This window comes from Oncorhynchus tshawytscha, unplaced genomic scaffold (genome assembly GCF_018296145.1).
Source record: "Oncorhynchus tshawytscha isolate Ot180627B unplaced genomic scaffold, Otsh_v2.0 Un_contig_5348_pilon_pilon, whole genome shotgun sequence".
Lineage (NCBI taxonomy): Eukaryota > Metazoa > Chordata > Actinopteri > Salmoniformes > Salmonidae > Oncorhynchus > Oncorhynchus tshawytscha.
The window spans coordinates 5,001-7,500 of NW_024609519.1; positions in this window are offsets into that span (position 1 = coordinate 5,001).

Below are 2,500 nucleotides of genomic sequence, written 5' to 3' on the forward strand. Positions count from 1 at the left end.
CTCTTCCTTCTCTCTCTCTGTCTCCTCCTCTTCCTTCTCCTCTCTCTGTCTCCTCCTCTTCCTTCTCCTCTCTCTGTCTCCTCCTCTTCCTTCTCCTCTCTCTGTCTCCTCCTCTTCCTTCTCCTCTCTCTGTCTCCTCCTCTTCCTTCTCCTCTCTCTGTCTCCCCCTCTTCCTTCTCCTCTCTCTCTGTCTCCTCCTCTTCCTTCTCCTCTCTCTGTCTCCTCCTCTTCCTTCTCCTCTCTCTGTCTCCTCCTCTTCCTTCTCCTCTCTCTCTGTCTCCTCCTCTTCCTTCTCCTCTCTCTGTCTCCTCCTCTTCCTTCTCCTCTCTCTGTCTCTCCTCTTCCTTCTCCTCTCTCTGTCTCCTCCTCTTCCTTCTCCTCTCTCTGTCTCCTCCTCTTCCTTCTCCTCTCTCTGTCTCTCCTCCTCTTCCTTCTCCTCTCTCTGTCTCCTCCTCTTCCTTCTCCTCTTTCTGTCTCCCCCTCTTCCTTCTCCTCTCTCTGTCTCCTCCCTCTTCCTTCTCCTCTCTCTGTCTCCTCCTCTTCCTTCTCCTCTCTCTGTCTCCCCCTCTTCCTTCTCCTCTCTGTCTCTCTCCTCTTCCTTCTTCTCTGTCTCCTCCTCTTCCTTCTCCTCTGTCTGTCCCCCTCTTCCTTCTCCTCTCTCTGTCTCCTCCTCTTCCTTCTCCTCTCTCTGTCTCCCCTCTTCCTTCTCCTCTCTCTGTCTCCCTCCTCTTCCTTCTCCTCTCTCTGTCTCCCCTCTTCTTTTTCTCCTCTCTCTGTCTCCCCCTCTTCCTTCTCCTCTCTCTGTCTCCCCCTCTTCCTTCTCCCTCTCTGTCCTCCTCTTCCTTCTCTCTCTCTGTCTCCTCCTCTTCCTTCTCCTCTCTCTGTCTCCTCCTCTTCCTTCTCCTCTTTCTGTCTCCCCTCTTCCTTCTCCTCTCTCTGTCTCCTCTCTTCCTTCTCCTCTCTCTGTCTCCTCCTCTTCCTTCTCTCTCTCTGTCTCCTCCTCTTCCTTCTCCTCTCTCTGTCTCCCCTCTTCCTTCTCCTCTCTCTGTCTCCTCCTCTTCCTTCTCCCTCTCTCTGTCTCCTCCTCTTCCTTCTCCTCTCTCTGTCTCCTCCTCTTCCTTCTCCTCTCTCTGTCTCCTCCTCTTCCTTCTCTCTCTCTGTCTCCTCCTCTTCCTTCTCCTCTCTCTGTCTCCTCCTCTTCCTTCTCCTCTCTCTGTCTCCCCTCTTCCTTCTCCTCTCTCTGTCTCCTTCCTCTTCCTTCTCCTCTCTCTGTCTCCCCCCTCTTCCTTCTCCTCTCTCTGTCTCCCCCTCTTCCTTCTCTCTCTCTGTCTCCTCCTCTTCCTTCTCCTCTCTCTGTCTCCTCCTCTTCCTTCTCCTCTCTCTGTCTCCCCTCTTCCTTCTCCTCTCTCTGTCTCCCCTCTTCCTTCTCCTCTCTCTGTCTCCTCCTCTTCCTTCTCCTCTCTCTGTCTCCCCCTCTTCCTTCTCCTCTCTCTGTCTCCCCCTCTTCCTTCTCCTCTCTCTGTCTCCCCTCTTCCTTCTCCTCTCTCTGTCTCCCCCTCTTCCTTCTCCTCTCTCTGTCCTCCCCTCTTCCTTCTCCTCCTCTGTCTCCTCCTCTTCCTTCTCTCTCTCTGTCTCCTCCTCTTCCTTCTCCTCTCTCTGTCTCCCCCTCTTCCTTCTCCTCTCTCTGTCTCCCTCTCTTCCTTCTCCTCTCTCTGTCTCCCCTCTTCCTTCTCCTCTCTCTGTCTCCTCCTCTTCCTTCTCCTCTCTCTGTCTCCTCCTCTTCCTTCTCCCTCTCTCTGTCTCCCCCCTCTTCCTTCTCCTCTCTCTGTCTCCTCCCTCTTCCTTCTCCTCTTCTCTGTCTCCTCCTCTTCCTTCTCCTCTCTGTCTCCTCCTCTTCCTTCTCCTCTCTCTGTCTCCTCCCTCTTCCTTCTCCTCTCTCTGTCTCCTCCTCTTCCTTCTCCCTCTCTGTCTCCCCCTCTTCCTTCTCCTCTCTCTGTCTCCCCCTCTTCCTTCTCCTCTCTCTGTCTCCTCCTCTTCCTTCTCTCTCTCTGTCTCCTCCTCTTCCTTCTCCTCTCTCTGTCTCCCTCCTCTTCCTTCTCCTCTCTCTGTCTCCTCCTCTTCCTTCTCCTCTCTCTGTCTCCTCCTCTTCCTTCTCCTCTCTCTGTCTCCTCCTCTTCCTTCTCCTCTCTCTTCTCCTCCTCTTCCTTCTCCTCTCTCTGTCTCCTCCTCTTCCTTCTCCTCTCTCTGTCTCCTCCTCTTCCTTCTCCTCTCTCTGTCTCCTCCTCTTCCTTCTCCTCTCTCTATCTCCCCCCTCTTCCTTCTCTCTCTCTGTCTCCCCCCTCTTCCTTCTCCTCTCTCTGTCTCCTCCTCTTCCTTCTCCTCTCTCTGTCTCCTCCCTCTTCCTTCTCCTCTCTCTGTCTCCTCCCTCTTCCTTCTCCTCTCTCTGTCTCCCCCTCTTCCTTCTCCTCTCTCTGTCTCCTCCTCTTCCTTCTCCTCTCTC